This window comes from Pholcus phalangioides, unplaced genomic scaffold (genome assembly GCF_987345545.1).
Source record: "Pholcus phalangioides strain wild (caught in Gottingen) unplaced genomic scaffold, Ppha-v1.0 ptg000004l_1, whole genome shotgun sequence".
NCBI classification, from domain to species: domain Eukaryota; kingdom Metazoa; phylum Arthropoda; class Arachnida; order Araneae; family Pholcidae; genus Pholcus; species Pholcus phalangioides.
The window spans coordinates 158,016-177,744 of NW_028301597.1; the positions used below are offsets into that span (position 1 = coordinate 158,016).

Below are 19,729 nucleotides of genomic sequence, written 5' to 3' on the forward strand. Positions count from 1 at the left end.
TGTATTAAATTCTATGTGTTAAATTATCCGTGTTAATGGGCTTCTTTGCAAGCTTTTCTTACTGGTACATTATGAAAGTTAATGAACCTTTGTATAAAACATGTTTTTAGAAATGAATTATTCGATTCACTCAGATGCCTCCCTTTCTTACCCAGAGCATGGCCCGCCGCTGTCTCAACAAAGAGATAGAATCAGGTGATCAAAGACAGGGTTGTCAAATTTGCTCCCCGTAGATACCCATTCCCCCTACCCGGGCTGGGTTTTTTTAGGGAATATTGTTTGTTTTCGAAGAAAATGTGTTACTTTCAGGTTAAAATTTTAGTTTGAGCTTAGTTTATGTATTCCAAAAATTGCTGCATAGTGCAGTGTTTAGAATATGTATATTTTGAAATATTTTTTAATGATTTTTTTAGGAACAAAAATGTGATGATAAATAATTTCTTGGAATCACAAACACCCTTTTTATAATTCTTCTACCTTTTTTATGTAAGCATTTAGGTATGAGACTTATATATTAAAATATTTTACAAGAAATCACAAACAGAAAATTGTAACCATGGACCTTCATTTAAAAAATATACCTGATATATGTGATAAGCATACCTACAGAAATTTATTTATAATACACAATAATTTTTCACACACACAAATCTTTGTATAAATAAATTGAAACATCTGTGAAGAAGCGAACCAATGTATGTAAACTGAATTTTCATTCAAAAAATATTTACATGTTTTTCAATACTTTTTTTATAAGTTTTATACAGGTACATCAGACTTTCATAACTGAAATATCAAGAGTCAAAAATAACATTATCTTATAATGAAAAGAAAATAACTGTGGGATTCTTGAATTGAACATTGGCAACGGACATCTTCAATTGAAACAGAACAAAAAATATCGTTTTTCTTATGTGAAAATAACGCCTAAGCAGAAAATAAGCCTTATCTTGATTTTTCAAGATGCTGGTAATATAAGCCCTACCCAGAAAATTTGCCTGTTAAAATCGTCAGCCAGATGAAGGCATTCTGTAGGTCTGTTGCTATACGTGACAGGTTTCTTGTATAAAGTGATATTAATATATAATAATGTTATTGACATTTATTTTTAATGATAATTCAAGTTATTCTGTAGTTTTAAGTTCCCAAAAATGGTTGATTTGGACAAGTGGAAAACACCTCCAGAGTAATGAATCCTCAGAATGACTTATCTCCTCCTCTTAGCCAGATCATTTTTTAATTATCACTGCTCCTTTAAAAATATTTCAGAATTTAATTTAATGAAGTAGGGATATTCTTTAACAGTGAGGAATTTAAGAAAAAGAGAAACACGAGACTTTAGCTCCTGAAAGTTTCGGTTCAATTATAAAAAAAAATTGTGGTTCTGGTTACATAGCTGAAAGGTTTTATTTTTGACTTATCAGGACACTTTTGGTTACATTTTCTGCGGGGTCTGGAAAATTTGGAGAAAAAAATTCAGGCACCATTCTGATTTCTTAGAATTTTCAATATCTCCAAATTAATTTATTTTACCACAAACAATTTTCTTGCTACAGTTCTGCATACAACTCAAGGTTCAGATATAATTACACAGAAGTGGGTGTGTTTGTGTGTGAACAATTATTCCCTTACTTATAATCATGGTCAATTTTATTGATCAAATACATAGTTTAACATTCACCAAAAATAAATACTTAGCCATAATATAAGATGTACACGTAAAGGATGTGCATTAGGGTGGGTCGAAAAAAAATATTTTATTTGCAAATCGCTATAGTGCGGAAAAGTAGCCTCCTTTAATAAAAAGAAAAATGACGTAAAAAAAAATTTAAAATCGATTGACATCTTCCGGTCATGCATCGTACTTGAAGTTTATGAAAATTGAACATTTTTCTTAAATTTTTTTTTAAATATTACTTAAAATTTGATGATCGATGTGCAAAAGTTTCTTATGCTTATTTTATGGTTCAATAAAGTAAATTAAAACATCATTGATATTGTGAAGGTGGAAAAGTCATAGCACACTTTTCCCTCTCTTTTGACATATGACAGAGTTTTTGTAATCGAGAGTTATTCATATCATATTTATGTGTGATATTTTTGCGTCAAACAGTAGATATGTGTCATGTGTTTTGTGTTGTAAGAAAATTAGTTTGTTGTCCTTTTTCAGTTGGGAAAACGAGTAGGTTACACACCTATTTTTAGTACACACAGTATGTGTTTTCAAAGATTTTGATTTTCGATACTATCCCGATGTCGTAGACTTTGACCGATTTATTCTAAATTAATCCCCTGGAATTTTTGCTCCTTGGTGTCAAGTGTGAGCCGATTTTGAGGCATCTTCGTTGGAGAAATTAAGAGTTTGTAAAAATTTAAAATTTGTTCCAGGATAGTAAGGCAGGAGGTGGCCATTTTTTCGAACTTTCGTTTCCGATCTCGAAGGTGACGTGGAGAGGAATTTTTTTTTTTTTTGTTTATTTTTGCGGATGGAAACACACAAAATTACCGCTTTTCGTGTTTGAAACTTTTTGTCATGTCATCAGAATTTTTCTGGAGGATGAGACATACATGCTGAACTATTTTGTGGAGTCATTAATTGAGTAATTCATTAATAATTTCATTTTTTTTTGAAAGGAAACTTACACACGTGCCATTGATATTTGTTAACGTTGAATTTGGATAATAATTCTGATTGGAAAATATTTAGATAATTCAAGAAAGTGTATTCTATGTGCCATCTGGAATTTAAAATCATGTGTTAATTAATTTTTTTAATTTTCTTTGTCGTATGACGAAATTCTTCCTGTATCATTAATTATGCGTCAAAGTATGTCATGTGACCTATCATTGGAACGCGGAATTAATTTCCCATCTAATGGTAAAATTTGATTTGTATTTTTTTAATAATGTGTGTGCGTAATTAAGCGTTTTCCTTTTTGTATAACATTTAGTGCAGGAAGAAAGTTTTCGTTCAGGGCGTTATTTTTGTCCAGATTTTAGACTTGCCCTTTTACCTTAATTGGTCAAAAGTGATGTCGTAAAACTTTACGCCACGAATCAAAGTGTGCGCATTTTCGAAGCCACGCCCACTTTTCAATTTACTTATATATTCTAGAAACCTTGCTTATACCCTCGAAACGTCGGTGGGTTGGTCAGTAAAAGGGATTCGGGTGCCGACCTTCGAGGAGAGAGGATGTATTCTTTGATGCTCCAATCTTCAACGGCGTTAGTATCATAACGCGTTGGCTTCTACGGACTTCAATCCTTCTACGGTGTTGGGTGCGACCTGTCTCGTCGGGGCTGCTGATTCGTCTATAGTACATCTGCAGTGCGGAATAACGGTCATCTGTGATTTTGTGTGTTCATCGCTCTCAAAATTGTGATACGTGTGTGTTATTTCCCCCCTCCCCAGTGCAAAGTCTGCCCCTTTTGTGAAATTTTAGTGAACTTCAAGTTTTCATCATCTCTTGGATACATATTATAGGTAAGTTCTGTTCATTTTTGTGAGTGCTCATGGGGTTTATTTGTCCTTTTGCTAAACCAGATGATATTTTGGAGGTTAAAAAATTATGTTCACTTGTAGAGGAGTTCCATGAATCCCTTGATCAGGGAGAAAAATTTGAAAAGCTTGTTTTTCAGTGGCTAAAAGATAGATATGAGGAAGGGAACTCACTTACTAGAAATGATGATTGTGATACAGCTAAGAGGTTGGAGACTGTATTCTCAGTATATGTGCAATTGCTTGAATCTTCCTCGGAAGAAGAAGAAAAATTGCATGAAGCAGTGTTAAGGGAGGCTCAATCCTTTTTTGAGGATCTAAATGTTAGAACTTGTATTCATAGCAGTAAACTTAGGTTCAAAACAGTAACTCCCAAAGTCAGTGAACCCCCCCCCCCCCCCTCTGTGGAACCTGTTGGTAAGAAAAAGAGAGACAAAAAAAAGAACAGGATGAAGGAAAATCGTTCAAAAGAAGTGAGTAATGGGGATTTTGACAAGGTGCCTCAAATTAGTAAGGTTCATAGCACAATGAACGAAAATATTAGGGGAAAGGTAAGAATAGTGTGAACAATTTAAACAAAAAATTAGAGTACGACTCATTGACAACTTCTGGATCAAGCAGTGATACATGTGATACATGCACCACTAGTTCATGTAGTACTAGTAGTTCTACTTACGAAACTTCGAGTGAAATGTCCAATAACAATACTAACTTGGATTTATTTCTTCCCAGTGACTCTTCTTTACCCAATTTGGATATACAAAATAGCACCCTGTATATCTCTGGGGATGGTGACGTAGGGGATATCTCTGTATCTCCTATCGAGAGGACTGCGGGAATAAATATGACTGCTTTGTTAGCAGAAAACAACTTAGATGATTCCGGTTCAAACGACCGTGGTCAAATACTTGCTTTAAACACGGACGTGAGTGATAACATGGAAAATGGAAGTGTTAGACCTAAATCAGATACACATTCGGGAAATGAGACGAATCATGAAAAACACAACGGAAATAACCCTCAGGTAGAAATTGCAGATAGTGATGATGGTTTTGCAACAAAAAACTGTAAAAAACATGGGATAAATAAGGAAGCGACTTTGGAATTAAATTCCAATGGATGTACACAAGAGGGGAAAATTGGGGAAGATCTAACAAACCCAGAGAATAATGAGGATGGCTTTGTAATGGTTACAAGAAACAAAAAGAAGGGAAATATTCCTCCACTAATATTGACGGACTGGGGAAACAATTGGTTAAATGACTTTAGTGAAATCAAGGCAAAGTGCGAGTTTCCCCCACAGCAAAAACCTACGGGAGAAAAAATGACTTTTCAGGTTTTTTCAGAAAAAGATCATAGAGTGGTAACAAAGATTTTCAATGAAAAGAAGTTTAAGTATCATACCTACCAGATCAGGGGTGATCGTACTATAAAATTTGTCATAAGGGGTTTACCGGCAAACATAAAAACTCAAGAAATTATTGAGGATCTGGAAAAACAGGATATCCAGACGGTAAAGGTGTTTAATAATGAAAAACTACTCTAGTGGTAGAGTTCTACCTCTATTTTTAGTAGAAGTAGCTATTAGTTTCAAGAATTTTGCAAACATCACTCATATAGGTGACATTCCCATAAGTATAGAAAGGTACAGGGGAAATCAAATTCCCCTACAATGTAGAAACTGTATGATGATTGGTCACAGTTCTTATTTTTGTAAAAATATGCCAATCTGTTCCTTCTGTTCAGGGAACCATGAAACCAGGAATTGTGCGGTAAAGGGTGATAAAAAAATTCTTGAAGTGTCACTTCTGTGGTGGTCCGCATACTGCTCGTTATCCTGGTTGTCGATCTAGACCGGGTAATGTGACTAAAAATACCCACACTTTTCTGCCATTGCTACCCACTACTTGTAAACCCCCCGTGACAGAAGATTTTCCATCTCTAGTTGGAACTAACGAGGATGAGTTCAATATTGGAAGGTCCTCGCTTTTTGTGAGGTCCTCAAAAGGACTTTTTAACGCTAATATTGACACTCAAAAACCTGCACATGAAAATCTTGAAAAGGAGATGGCTGAACTCCAACAGAGACAAGATGAACTGCATAATACCATTCATGAAGGTACCCATTCACTTGGTCGTGGAAAAAATCACAAAACTTGTGAAGAGTTGCAAATGGACTTACAAAAAATGATTTACAGAGAAGTCATGCATGAAGTTATTATACATACAACTGAAATTGACATGAGCGGCATTGATTCTTCCCATGAAGAATCACTTGATGTTGTAGAGGGAAGTGAAACATCAAACCCTATAAAAGACTCTGAAATGGCAAACTGCACCACAGTTTTGCCTTTGGTGAAGGAGCAAAATGTAGACATTGGGAAGTGCTCCCAAACAGAAAATAACTCACTTATCAAAAGTTTTGATAAATTACTTAAATCAGCTTGTATTGACCCTGCCAAAGTACAGTTGATCATTGAAACTTTGATTCAAATTTTGGAAATTCCTAACAATTACACAGCTAATTAACGCCCCTCCCAGGCCACTTTGCTTAATGGCCTGGAATGCTGGTAGTCTGAGTGGATCAAAAGAACTTTTTAAACAAACACTCTATGACTATCAGGTGGATATAGCACTTATCAGTGAAACCTGGCTCCTTCCGAGCAATAAATTTGACATAAATGGTTATCAGTGTTTTAGAAATGACCGAATTCACAATCGTGGAGGTGGTGTTGCATTATTTGTGAGAAACCATATCCCTTGTCAGCAATTCCCCTTGCCAAATTCCCATAACATAGAGGCTATTGCTGCTACAATTTTCATAAACAGAGTCAAAATGAGATTCTGTGCTATATACAAACCACCTAACAATCATGTGGATCTTGAACTTTTAAGAGAAATATTTAACACATCTATCCCAGTTATGGCAATTGGTGACTGGAATTGCAAATCATCACTGTTTTACTCCAGAACTACAAATAGGCAGGGCAGAATCCTGAGGAAATTCTGTTTGGACAATTTTCTGGATATCATCTCTTCACCTGTACCAACGCACCATCCTCCACAAAATAATGGACAGCCTGATGTAATAGATTTTGGTATTGCAAAAAATTTTCTTCATGACATACAAATGCATGTAAAACCAATTCTTTATTCAGCACATAATCCACTTTTTGTCTCTATTGACTTTTTAATCCCTAGGAAAAAGTTAATTTTGAAACAAGTTGATTGGGCAAAATTTACTGAAATACTTGATAATTTACCTACTCTAGAACTAAATGATCCTAGTGCTCAAGACATTGATCAGGCAGTAGAACATATAACTACACTTATCAAGAACACAATTAATGAGGTCTCCTCTGAAAAAAATGCAAGTAATAAAAATTTTGGTCTCCCTAAGGAAATACTCGATAAGATTCAATACAAAAACAGGGTCAGGAAGAGGTGGCAAACCTTTAGAGGGAACATTGACAAGATTATATTAAACAAATTACAGAGGGAAATCAAAAAGGAGGTGACGGCCCATGTGAACGAAAGATTCTCAGATTTTATTAGTAATGTTACGGCGGAAAATGGGCAACTATGGCGTGCATGGAGACTGCAAACCAAAGACCACTAGAATAAACAAACTAAAAAATAGCTTAGGAGATCTTGTTTTTACGGATCAAGAAATTGCTGATTCCTTTGCTGAAGGATATGAAAGGCAATTTACACGAAATTCAAATCAATCTGCAGCTACATCACTCAGAATCAGACGTAGGGTTGCTCAGTATCTACATCACTATGGCAGCCGTACTAACTCTCATATGGATCTTACTTCCACAAATGAGATACGAGAAACAATAAACAAATTAAATGTTAAAAAACCATCCGGAATAGATGATATCAGCAACAAAGCTCTCAAATGTCTTCCAGCAAACGCTTTAAACTCTGTTAGCAATATTTTTAATGCTGCTATTCAGAATAGTGAAAATATCCAGTAAAGATCAGTTCGTGGAAGCAGCGTTGAAAAAACTAGGCATTTCTTTAGAATGGTCTGATACCAAATGATAATGAAAAATAGGCTATGTTTTGTAAAATATGGGTAATATTGTCACCTTATGTGTTTATTTTGATTCTTATTATGCCTGTGAAAAATTTTAAGTGTTTAAGTAAATTTGCTTTAATTTGGATGTTGCAGGTCTCGATTTGTGAATTTCATGTTTTGAAATGCACTTTTTTTTCAAATTTCCTTTTTTGTTACTGTAAATGGTTTTTTTTAAACTAATTCTTCCAATCTTGTTTTGCAGGTTAGGACATTCAAAGAATTTATTGAGGCTCAGAAGGGCAAGGAATTTCCAGCGAGCTGTCAGAAGCTTATATACGCAGGTTCTTATAAAATTCTGATAATTTCTGTGGATATTTTGTTTTACTGCACATTGTAATGATTAATATTCTTCTTGAAGAGCTTGGGTAATGTCTTTGGTAATCTTTTTATTTTTGCTTCTTATTTGTCCAGTGCCAAGTCTACAAAATCTTGTTTACTTTTGTGAATGCAAGGCACATACATCCAGAACACTCATTCCGCCACATACAGATTCGTTAAGAATTCTGTAGAGGAATGTGTGTGTATGAGGTGCATGTACGTTTAAGTTGTAGTATAATGGCATGAGTCATGCAATTCATCCATGTTTGCACAAAACACCACAATGATTGATATTTAATCGCTGCTTGCTGGTTGTTGAAAACTTGTTGGATAAAAATAAGTATTCTTTATTGTTTATAGTTGAAACCTGTCTTGAACGGAATCGCAGGAGACCACGTTTTTTTTCATTGAACACAAGTTTCCGCTTAATAGAGGTTCAGTTGGTATAATCAGGGGTCTGTCCAGCTAAAGTTGTGTTCGTTTTCCAGACCCTTCACAAAATAAAAATTAATGAAACTAAATTTGGAATTTTTTTTTTGTGATAGATTAGTTAGATTACTTTTTCTCAAAATTAATGATTTTTTTTCAAAAATAAGGAATATTTTCACAAAAACAGGACCCTACAAAAAAAGTCGGGACAGGCACCTAATAATGTGTAAAATTATGCAATTCAAATAAAGTAATTTAAAAAATAGGTGAAAATAATTTAAAAATAGATAAAATAATTTGAAAATAAACTCTGGAATTATTAAATATTTAGGTTTTGACAGCAAATGTATATAACTTGATCCTACACTTTTCTACTAAAAATGTGACATTTACGTCCTTTTTGACTTTCTTTAAACTTTTCAATGAGGATGTCAATATATGTCGCATCAGGTTCAATTTGTACTTTGTCTATGATTATGTAGTTCTTGCCATCAGGATCACTTCTTGTGGCGGACAACATGATTTTGCCGCCTCTATGATAAAATTTAAGGATTTTCTACTTTTTCCCCCATCTAAAATAAAATTTACCGCCCAGACAGTTGTTCCCTTTTCCTTCCTCTAATTCCAGCACTGTGATCATGAAAGCAGCTGGCATACAATTTTTTGATTTGCATATCTGGAAACCCAGCCCTTGTACTGATTTCTCCCTTAGAATAGCCTGCTTTACCGAAAAATTTCACTAGTTTCAGAAAGCAACTGCTCCACTACATATGGCTTATCAAAACCACAGACAGCATCAAGTACGAAAACGGTTTTTGCTTATCTAAGGGTGGATGATGTAGAACTCGCACTGGCAAGCAGAGATTGGATTGCAGAAAAAATTTGAACACTTTAACATTTTGTATGATCCTTTCGCCAATCTATCATAAAGCTCTTGAAGCGTTTGTGTCAGGGTTGGAAGTTTTCTCTGAAGCGAAAAACCCGGCCAGGAGAAATAGGTTTCTTCCGAGCGAAAGAAACTAGTTTTTTCAATAATTTATCATATAAGCTGGAATTTATACTTTAAATATAGCAAATGTATATTTTCTATAACATTAAGTAAATTTAATTTCAATAATTTAATTATGTATATAAATTAGTAACTGCATGAGTCTTTTGCAGAGTTAAGCAGTTTCTTCCAAAGCAGTTTTTTTCACTTGGAAGAAACTAGTGCAACAAACTAACTCTGCTTCTTCCTAGCAGAAGAAACTATTCTTTCTTTCGTATTTATCATTTACACTTATAATGTAAAAATTATGTCAGTTTTTTTATCAAGGTCCCATATCTAGCTGAATCTTTTTATTAGACCTGGAGGAATTTCATTGGAAGTTTTGATATCCATTTATCTAATTTTAATCTAATTGACAAAATTATTTTTGACTTCTTTAAGTCAAAAGTAGTGAAACATTATTCATTCATTAAATGGCACTGATCTCTTTTGTGCTATTGCAAAAAGAAAATTGTCTTAATTTGAAGATCATTAGAAAACACAAATTATTACAAACAATAGTTATAATTTACAATATTATAAAATATCAAAATCCTCAATTTCCTCACTGCAGTGCAACACTGAAAAACAAAAGTGTTTTGGTAGTTGTATGCTGTAATTGATTTCTCCGCTTATAAAGACTGAATGCAAAAGATGAGAAAATTCATTTGAGTACTGCAGAACTTAAAAGAGTGCTTAAAAGCATTTTGACACATCTACGAAATTCATCAGGTATGTGCTGCCAGGGTAAGGAAGTTTTTGAAAAAAACCGCCTGGAAGAAATGGGTCTCTTCCAAACCGAATGCAGAAAGAAAAGGAAGAAACTGATTTATAAAAAAATTAGTTAATTTTATAGTCATGCAATCATAATTTACTGCAGTTACTAAAGGATTACATCAACTACACTAAAACCTGGATTAAATGGAACCTGTAATGCAAAAAGGAAAATTGCACCCTTTAACGTAAAATTTCACGTAAACACTAAATGTTTAGTGAAAGGATCATGCAAAATGTTAAAGTGCTTGACGGATGATAATTTCTGTGCATGACAAAATATTAAAAGGTACAAGAAAACAAGGCGTTGCAGGGTACAGAACGTGACATGGTAGACATTGTAATATGGGCAGATAGGACTGTAGACAACTCAAAGAAGTATGTCTTCCTTGTATATTGAACCATTTTTTCGGGGAGCGGGGGAGTATTTTCAAAAATTTTGACTGGCGCTTATTTCATGCATTTTTCGATTTGTTGTCTTGCATGTAAATTTGTTGGATTCTTTTTTAAAGCATTTGATTTTAAGTTTTTATTATAATGATTAATCAATTTTCTCCCATTTGTTTCAGGTAAAATCCTCAATGATGAGAACAAAATAAGCGAATATGATATCGATGAGAAAAAGTTTGTGGTCATCATGGTTACAAAGGTAAGGTTTCATAAGCATTTCTTCCATTATCCGATCCTATAAACATGTAGGTAGCCAAAAGAGATCAAAACAAAATCAGCCAAATATTTTGATTGATATATATAATATTTTTTTATATCAGCCAAATATTTATCAGTGATTATCAGCTGATTATTATTTATCATGTTATACCTGATTTGAGTTTGAGGATGTTGCAGAGTTGCCAGCTGTTTTTCTTTCTTTTAATGGTAGGCATAGACTGCTCATGACTCAAAAAGGTTGAAGATAATCTCTGATAACTGATGAATAGGGGACTGGGAAAGAAGGATTTTGGATTTTTATATTTTTTGAGCACTTGTCTTTCTGGGGGGGGGGGGGGAATGTGAAAATATTTTGTAGGTGGATGTTTAATTTTCAGATTCCATTTGTGTGTGTGTGTCCTGGGGCAGTGCTCTTGAACTGCTACTCTGTTGACTGTGAGAACTTTCGAACAGTCGGCAAAAAAAATTTTTTAATCTATGTAGCCGCCACATAATGGTAGATTTGAAAATTAAAATACTGTCTCTAAATTTATTGTTTGTTTTGCTGTCCTCTTTTGTTTCCATATTTTAACTTCATCTACATCTTGTTACTTTCCGACTTATTTCTCAATCAACCATTCTTTATAAGATTCTCCATGGCCATTTAAACTTTGATACTTTGGAATTCTAGCTAAGCCATCCTACTTCTCCAATAGACTTGACCATCTCCAGAAAGTTAAATCCATTTTTGCTTTCTACTGACTGCTTCAAATACAGCTTTCTTCATACTATAGTTGACCGCAACATGCTTCCCTCTGCTATTGTTAATTCTCCCACAGTTGCTGAATTTTCATACAGTGTGTTTGAATTTAATGCAAATTTTGATTAACATTCTCTTGTGTCAGCAATTTTTCTCAGCATTCTTTCCTCAGCCAACAATATTGTGAAAAATAAAATAACATTGGTTTGATATTTGAAGCTTGGGAAACTTATTGTAAATGATTTTGTGTTTTATCTGATTTCTTTATAAGGGGGCAGGGGCATCAGAAGCGTTTCAAACCTGTGAGTGCTTATCTTTAGTTTTATATATGAAATTTTGATGTCTGAATCAATTATGAGGTTGCTCAGACCCATGCTGTAAATTTCCGTGGGTACTCGAGTATTCATGGCACCCTTGGCAGGGCTCGGCACGGGTCACTTTTTTAGAAACTGGTCACTTTTATTACGTATTTTCAGTCCCAGGTCACTTTTTTCCCCCCTACACTACCATTCTTTCTTATTTCCCCACGTGCTCACTCGTGGTGCTCACTTTCATTTTCATCTTATTTTAAAATTGATCCTTTATTTTATTTGTAAAAAAGTTTTAGTCCTAAGGGCCGAATTCCTTTCTTGGAGCATCGAGCAAGTTACATTTGTTGTTTGATCTATTGTTACTTTTGTTAATGTTATTTGAAATGGCGATTTAAGAGAGCCCGTGCAGAAGCTAACTTACGTGCCGCGGGAGAATACCAAAACATGTATTAAAGACGCACGCATATTATTAATACGTATTAAGCATATTAATACGCTTTGGAGAATACTCTTTTAGCTGGCCAAGGTTAAAGAAGCTCGCAGGTATTTTGAATTTACTTACAATAAAAAAAAATCATCCGTTCGAAAATCGCGATCGATCTACAAATAAAATTCGTACTATTTTTCTAACTGGATTTAAATCTCAGCAAGAAACCGTACCCCCAAATTTCATCGAAAGGAGAACTAGTTATGAAAAGATCACAGAATCCTGCAATTCAACATTTAGTTCAACACAAGGGTTTCCAAATCAGATGAAAATTGGTCATCAGGCTGATAAAAACTCAGTTAATGCATTCGAGCCATAAATAGAGGCGGATTTAACGGTGGGCACACCGAGCGCGCCTTTGGCCCCCTACTTTACTTTTTTCCTAATTTAAAGGGCCTAATATTAATTTTTCTTTTATGCCCGGGCCGTCAACTGATCTTTATCCGCTTCTGGCCGTAACTTAATTTAGAGCATCTTCACGATTCTGATTGTTGACTTACTATCGACATCTTGCGCTCCATTCTTGATGTTGTGTAAAAAATCCCATTTTTAGACCTCGGATGTTAAAACGTTTTTGTCTCGAGTCGCTGTTGTGACCGCAATAGGAGAGGGCGCAGGTTTGGTTCCGCGGGTGTTGAACGAGGAAAAGTGCAGAGTTTACTCTTTTTCCGGTAAAAAAAGTGGATACCGGCCCCGGGCGATATTAAATTTTCGTCCGTACTTGCGGCCAGGTTGCTACATACTGTGATCAGATCCAAAACTAGGGGTGGGGGGGGCAATGCCTTGGACGGCGTTTTTGATGGAAATTCAAGAAAAAGCAATAAAAATTCCTTTGCAAAATTATCGAATTTTACAGTCAAGGGGCAGTAAAATTACGTTTCCCCTCCTGAAAAAACAATTGTATTACGGTCATAGTAAATCAGGTGAGGGCGAATTCACTGTTTTTGTTCGTTGAAAATTACGGGAGGAGTCAGCGCTGACGTGGCGACTTTTTCTCGTGCTAAAATAGGTAGCCCTGACAGCAGCATCCATAAACTCTGTATCAACCGCATTTATAAACCCTGTATGTTGTTGATTTTTGATTTTTGTGTTCATTTTATCCTAATTTTCCGTATTTCCCGATAAAATAGGTAGCCCTGACAGCAGCATCCATAAACTCTGTATCGATTTTCGCATATTGTCGCATGTTAGGTTGATTCATATTATAAATTATGTATATTTTTTGTAATTTCTTTTATGTGCTCTTTGTCAGCCATCTTGAATTGACTACCGCAAAACGGTGATTCCTTGGCGCGAAAAAAAGTCGGTTGGTGCTTACAAAGGTTCATGGGAAATTTACTGTGGGAGGCCGCAGTGACTCTTTTTCTGTTAAAAATTACGGGGGGAGGGGTCAAAATTATACTGTTTCCAGGGGTGTGAACTCTTCGCCAACACTGCGCCAAAATTAACATCTTGCGCCATCCTGCTCCAATAGTGTATTTTCGTATTTTTCTACACCAAATAGCTAATTTTGCTTCAGTATGCCCGGAATTTCGGAAAAGACGCCAAAAATTTTTTGTTCCTGCTTACCGCGAAACAATTTTTTCTAAGAGCGTGTTTTATTCCACTGTACGCCTTATTTAACTATTGGCCTTTCCATCGCGAAACCCCAATAATATCCGTGATCGTGCAACTGAAGATGGTTTGCAATGGTCTTTCAGCTTTAAAGCGCAAATGCGAGTCAGTTGCCGTTTAAAAAAAATTCGCCACTGGAAGCAGCAGAAATTACTGTAGTCGATCGTCATTGCGTCAAATCCCGATGTTTCGTGAAACAGAATTTCATTCCGGAAGTAAAAAGTGCGTTTCCACCAAATTACGAATGCTAATTTAGAAACTTTGCCGAATAACGAGTGTCAGACTGCCAATCTCGCCAAATAACGAGTGTCAGACTGCCAATCTCGCCAAATAACAAGTACTTAATCGCCAAATGTCATGTTGATTCTTCCGAAATTCTCTCCCATTTTGCAACAATTTCTTTCCAAGTATGAAAAAATTGAAAACTTATAGAAAATTTTTAGCCCATTTGAAGTACTGTGGTTCCAGACAGCTAATAGTGCCCTCAGTAAGCAAAAATCATCTTAAATAGACTGGTGTGAAAAATTTTATGACAGCCTCTCTTTCAAACAAGGTGTCAAAAGCCTGAAATACCAAAAACAAAAAACAAGCTGATGAAAAGATGTTTGATGACAGTGCAAAGACAGTGCAGTTGTTTTATTTTGAAAAGGGATGAGGGTTAACGAAAATATTCTTGTTAATTTCCCTGTTCCAATTTATAAATATCTGCTCCAAATCCTATATTTTGCTGCTCCAAAACTGATCCAAATCCTATATTTTGCTGCTCCAAAACTGATCCAAATCCTATATTTTGCTGCTCCAAAACTGATCCAAATCCTATATTTTGCTACTCCAAAACTGCTCCTGATCCTGAATTTGCTGCTCCAAAACTGCTCCGAATCCTGAATTTTGCTGCTTCAAAGCTGCTCCGAAATGGACTTTGTCACTTCCCACCCCCTGTGTTTCTGGGTAAAGGAGTAAATGTGGTGTGTTTTTTTTGCAGGGGTGTATTTTGTGTGTAAAAAAAAAAAAAAAAAGGGAAATATATATATATTTTTTTTACAAATTTTTCTCTCGAAAAGCAAACAATTCCAAAACTGGTTTATTTTCTCCCTCACCCAAGGACAGTATTATTTTGGTGCCCCCGCCTTTTTAAAATAGTACTCGCCCACTTTTCCCAGTCCAGCCATAGGTGGAGATACTTTAAGGTGTGTTAGGGGTGTGGCACAATAACAATTGATATACATCATATATATATATATATATATATATATATATATATATATATATATATATATATATATATATATGTACACATCAGTAGGCTCTGCCATTGACGCTGGGGGGAGGGTGGATTGCCCCTCCCTGAACATATAATAATTAAAATAATTTAGTTAATTTAATAATTTAAATATTTTATTCAATTTAATAATTTAAATATTTTATTCAATTTAATAATTTAAGTAATTTTTTAATTTAATAATTTTAACTAACGTTAAAAATTTAATTTTATAGTTTTTAATCATTATAGTAAATTTCCAGGGTTCGTACAGTCCTTGAAAAAAGAGTTAATTTTCAAGTCTTTAAAAGTCCTTGAAAAAAAAATAATGATGGCTTATAAGTGCTTGAAAAAAATTATATTGTGTGAATTTCTTCCATAAATTTTTGCTTCCTTCAACTCTTATCTCCTCTAAACCATATTCCACTAGGGCGAAAATGTGTAGAGCAACAAGGGTACAATGATTATGTGAAAATGTTCAAAGCAGGACATATGATCACGCATACCTGAGGTATTTTTATGTTTAAAAAGATGTTGCCTAAAATATGGCAGCAAAAAATTGCATGGCTTCAAAATATTTGAAACTATTGAATGTCAGCTGAATATATGTGGGCTGACCATATTTCCTTGATAAAAATTAGGGAAAATAGCCAATTGTCACCAAAAATGTTAACAAGGGTAAGCAAAGTTGCCAATTATTGCTAAAATTGCCAATTATTGCTAAAATTGCCAAAAAAAGCAGAAAATGAAGCACCATTGTATTGGAGCAGAAGATTTAAATCAATTCTACATGGAGGGGGGGGGACGAACATGACAATATTTTAAGTCATAATTATCATAATATAATTCATAGGATTAGGAAAATAATTTTGATACTTAATTTCAGTAAAGAATAAAAACTTCAATAGGCTTTGTAGAAAATATATGGAAAATAATAGGACATTTTTTCATGAAAAAATTCAAATTGGGATGGCCAAAATTACATGAAAACATAGCTGCCAAGTCTCCCGAATTTTTCGGGAATCTCCCGAATTTTATCTTTATCGCTCGATCTCCCGAAAAGTTCTTAAATCTCCCGAATTTTTACGAAAATCACAAAAATTCCTAATTGTCCCTAAAAATTCCCTACTTCATTAAAAAGAATTCCTGCTTATGAAAACAATCCCTAAGGAATTTCTTGTGGGGCATGAAGCCTCTTTTTTTTCCCTTTCGAAATGACGTCACACGTCGTAAATGGGGGAAATTCCCTTTTTAAGGAAGTTTTACAAACCCTCTGATGGTAACAAGAAAGTTGTTTGTCTTATCGTGCAGGGAAATGGCTTAGCAGCCAATAGTCCTGGATAATAATTGAAGATTATGGTGATGCACATGTGGTCAAAATTTCTTTTGTTGAAGTTACGTACGTGCGATATAACAAAGCATGAATAATGATAAGCAAAAACATATTTAATCAATTTTAAAGATACTTATTCCGATGAATTTCCTTTCATCAAACGTTCCAGAAGAGGGCTGACTTTTCCTTTTTGTACAAGTTGTGTTACGGACATAAACATCGGTCATGGAAAGACTGCCATCATCAGTCGTGAAGTGAAAAAAAAACATCAAGCGTCACAAAAAGTCAGTGTTCTTCAAAAATTGACGGTGTTTTCCTTCATCTTCCGATGATTTTGGGGTCATTCGCAGAGAATGTTTGTTCACAGCGTTTCTGATTGAACACAATATTTATTTTTACATCACTGAAGTTTTGGCCTCCAATTTCACTTGTTTTTTGCGTAGGAATTTTATTCCCAAGGGTTTAACTTCCATGTGTGTAAAATCCCTATTTTAATTGGACTTCAGTTTTTGAGTAGGGATTTTATTCCCTACGCTTCAAATTTTATGTTTGGAAAATCCCTATTTTATTTGGAAAAATCCCTATTGTATTTATTATTATTAGGGAGTGGTTTTAGCATAAAATACGGGTGTGCGCGAAAATCTCCCGAATTTTCATTTTCAAAAGTTGGCAGCTATGTGAAAATAAGGGAATGTCCCAGGAAATACAGGTCATATAGTCACCCTTGATATATGATTACATGCTTTTTAATTTTTTTTTTTCATCGAAGGCAAAGTTCAATACTGTTTCAAGCATAAAATGATTTCTGCTTAAATGTTATTTGCAACTGAAACTAATGTTATTAAAGCACTGAACTACAGTGGCTTTTTTCAAAAGCAAGATCTTTAAAACTTGACATTGTCTACAAGTTGAAATGAGAATTATAATTGTTTTAAAAAATTATATAGTTTTAAATAATTGGCGTTTCGAAATTAAAAATGAGTAAATGTTGAATATAAATTAAAAAAATCAATTTAATTTTTGTAAAAAATCACTGTTTTTATTATTTTTTTTATCAACCGCGATATGAACGTCCTTGAATTTTAAAATTTTGTCTGGAAAAGTGCTTGAATAGTCCTTGAAATTTTTTATTTTCAAGGAGTATGAACCATGATTTCTTAAAATTTGTTGGAACGTATTATACAAACCTAGGTATGTAAATCAAATTTGTACTAGTTAAAAAAAGTTTGAGTACACTTTGTATACTGTCATTCATAGCATAACATGAATGAAAAATCCACTGGAATGTAGATGGGACAAATTCTCTCATCAAATTTTGTGTTATTTCATTTTTTTCCCGTTTTGAAGTTTTTCCTGCTTAAATTGATTTTAAGATGGGTTGTGGAAAGCAACATGGAAGGCATTGCTACTGTTACTCAGAAAGGATGTAATGTAGTTATTCTCTCACACATAGTTGTTGATAAATTTGATAAGTTATTCAAAACTTTTCTGGTTAGCAGAATGCATTTGAGTTTGATTTTAATTATTTCACACTATTATGTGAAAAAAGCAATTTCAATGAGTTCTATTGAAATGCAAGGTTAAAACTAAATTCAATTTCAATTCATTCAATTTGGTAATAAAAATTCATTGTCCATTTGGTCTCTCTCTAAAAATATTTTGGTCACTATTTCAAGCATTTCTGTCACTATTTGGTCACTTTTTCAAGCATTTTGGTCACTATTTTCACTAGTTTTGAGCCCATGATCCGTGCTGACCCCTGCCTTGGCTTAAACCTCACTGTAGGCGAGGGCTCAATACAAATATATTTTTGTCTCTATTGAGATGACAAAAAAAAATTGTCGAAAACCACTGTATTTTATTCATACAGCTATATTTTTTTTTTTTTTTTTTTTGTGCCGCCCCAGTGTGGTTGCATTCAGGTATGATCTATCAAATGTATGTACATATACATATTTTCTAATGTCTTGTGTCAAAGAAACTTTTTAACAATTTGTTTCCTAATGGAAAAAAAGTTCGTAAAATCAGAGTTCAGTGAACAACCCCCTGCGTAGCTTCTCGGTTCTAGCGCTTACGCGAGTGCAAGCCAACTGTAAAGAATTTTGATGCAGTGAAACCAACTACATCTTTGACTAATTATGTCACAAAGGAAACAACTGTAAAGACTTTAATCTTGTGGGCATTGAAATTGCCGAAAAGGGAAATCTTTAATTTCTTAATTGTGTTCCATTTTTCTTCTCCATCAGGTGAATTTGAAAAGCATAAATGCGTGTAAAGAAATCTACGATTATGATGTCATTATGATATTGTAATTAAAATTATTGATTTTATAATTAATATAAATAATTTTATAATATAATTAATTTTTCTAAATTTTTATTAATTTATATCAATTTTTTGATTTAAAAAAAAAAACGGAATTTTTTGAAAATTTGACTGGAAAACCTGGAAAAGTCAGGGAAATTTTTTTACGAAAATGAGTATGAACCCTGTATATATGAAATTTTGATGTCTGAATCAATTATGAGCGTCTTTTTTTTTTTTTCTTTCAGCCTCAGCAGGTGTCTAATGAAATTAGCTCTTCAGAATTGACACCTCAACCTGCTGCCACCATAGCTACTGCTGCTAGTTTGTCCTTACCACATAGTGCCGCACAACCTGAAGGAAAGTGAAAAGCTGAAGTTGTCTCCAGTAAACCAGCTGATGATAAACCAAAAGTAACTGAACCTTCTAGTGAATCTTTGAGGTGAGTGATTTGATAATTTTCATAGTTAAATTTATTTTTATAGTAATTATTTTAGTGTGGCAAATGTATAGATATATATTTGCCAATTTAATCAATTTTAAAGATACTTATTCCGATGAATTTCCTTTCATCAAACGTTCCAGAAGAGGGCTGACTTTTCCTTTTTGTACAAGTTGTGTTACGGACATAAACATCGGTCATGGAAAGACTGCCATCATCAGTCGTGAAGTGAAAAAAAAACATCAAGCGTCACAAAAAGTCAGTGTTCTTCAAAAATTGACGGTGTTTTCCTTCATCTTCCGATGATTTTGGGGTCATTCGCAGAGAATGTTTGTTCACAGCGTTTCTGATTGAACACAATATTTATTTTTACATCACTGAAGTTTTGGCCTCCAATTTCACTTGTTTTTTGCGTAGGAATTTTATTCCCAAGGGTTT

The 19,729-nt window shown here is 34.1% G+C and overlaps 1 protein-coding gene across 8 annotated transcripts in view; it reads left to right on the forward strand.

Moving 5' to 3' along the window:
• LOC149086369 (uncharacterized) overlaps positions 1-19,729 on the forward strand; it is a 139,408-nt gene that overhangs the window by 18,814 nt on the left and 100,865 nt on the right. For 7 of the 8 annotated variants that reach the window (XR_016195717.1, XM_089254879.1, XM_089254888.1 and 4 more), the window contains 3 exons: positions 7,789-7,867; positions 10,704-10,783; positions 19,098-19,291. The gene's annotated coding sequence lies outside the window, so the exon portion shown is untranslated. Of the gene's footprint in view, positions 1-3,181; positions 3,485-7,788; positions 7,868-10,703; positions 10,784-19,097; positions 19,292-19,729 lie in introns of those variants that run through there. The other variant, XM_089254866.1, reaches the window with a different exon arrangement.